General features: G+C 39.0%; 1 pseudogene; it reads left to right on the top strand.

Annotated features, from left to right (window-relative positions):
• Positions 1-456: 456 nt before the first annotated feature.
• On the top strand, positions 457-1,441 carry LOC149237964 (putative pectate lyase 5 pseudogene; annotated as a pseudogene).
• The last annotated feature ends 226 nt before the right edge of the window (positions 1,442-1,667 follow it).

Raw genomic sequence — 1,667 nt, 5'->3', positions numbered from 1 at the left:
GGGATTATTTCTCAGAGATAAACAGGGTGCAGAATTTTTCTGCATTGAAAGCTACGATTTCTTGAGCTTCTAGGATGAAAATGGGTATCCAGAGTTAGTTATATTCTCTATTTCTACTTGCTTAAATAGTCTGCCTTCAAATCCTGGCTCCAAATTGTTCCGCAGCAAAAACTCACCGAATTGTGGACAACATCATGGGTTTCCCCAGAGGGCACCCCACTATACAAGCAACAGGGCAGACACGACAAAAAAAACAAAATTCTTCTTTTTTAGTACAGATTCTTGAACAAGTAGTTAAATCGGTCCATAAGTAAGTGTCCCATTTAAATTTTTTCAATCTCCAGCTATATATTTGAAAACGATGAGAATGACATCTATACTAATTGATTGCAATTGAGTATCTGAAATGCAGAGTATTGCTTATAAAATTTTACTGATAATACACATGTGAATGGCATGTGTTGCGGAAGTATCAATGATTCTCGTAGACAACTGAGCTATTTGTCCTGGGGAACCGGTAATCCAAAAGATGATTGCTGGCACTGTGATCCAAATTGGCAAATGAACAGGAAAAAGCTTGCAGATTGTGCTATTGGCTTTGGCCAGAATGCCATGGGAGGAAAGGGTGGTCATACTATGTAGTAACCGATTCCAGTGAAAACGATGCTGTGAATCCCAGACCTGGTACTCTCCGCTATGCTGTTATTCAAGACGAGCCGCTCTGGATCATATTTGAGAGTGACATGGTCATTCAGCTCAAAGAAGAGCTCATCATGAATAGTTTCAAGACCATTGATGGCAGAGGTGCCGATGTCCATGCCCACGGTGCCTGCATAACGATACAGTATGTGACCAACATCATCATTCATGGTATCAGCATCCACGACCGCATTCAAACAGGCAATGCCTTGGTGAGGGATTCCCCTGAGCATTATGGTTGGAGAAATTTGTCATATGGCGATGGAATTTCAATTTTTGGAGGACGCTATATCTGGATAGACCACTGTTCTCTTTCCAACTGTAACGATGGCCTAATCGATGCAATTATGGGATCCACTGCCATCACCATATCAAATAATTACTTCACTCACCATAACGAGGTCTCATACTGCCATTGGATTCCTTTCAACGAATTTACAGTTCTGTCTATTAATCTCTGTCACAGACAAAAAGCTGAAATGGTAATTTCTATGCAGGTCATGCTTCTGGGTCACAGCGACAGCTATGTTCAAGATGTAATAATGCAAGTAACGATCGCCTTTAATTACTTTGGTGAAGGCCTTATCCAGAGGATGCCTAGGTTAAACTCTCTTCCCCACATGAAATCAACCTCTGAATCTCTGTGATGTCATGGTATTGCCATAATTGCAGAAGGATTTCACAAGGTTGCATTGATCATATTAGGAATGGAATGGTGCATTTCACAATGTTAGATTGATCATATTATGAGTGCTAAGATAAATGTATATTAATGGAATGGAATGGAATACAATGCAATGTCAGAAAACCTTTTCCTATGAATTTCTTTATCCATTTTTTTGATATGGTCATTTTAAAAGGCCTAGTTTAAAGGATTTATCTATCAGTCCTTTTATGATCGACTATTTATCCAAATCATTACATGTTTTAGTGAGAAGAATCTACTCTTTCAAATTGTGTAACTGTTT

The sequence above is a fragment of the Pinus tabuliformis genome, chromosome 8 (genome assembly GCF_031772625.1).
Source record: "Pinus tabuliformis cultivar Carrire ecotype Pingquan chromosome 8, CPIR1, whole genome shotgun sequence".
NCBI lineage: Eukaryota > Viridiplantae > Streptophyta > Pinopsida > Pinales > Pinaceae > Pinus > Pinus tabuliformis.
This window is presented reverse-complemented; position numbering and strand designations above follow the sequence as displayed.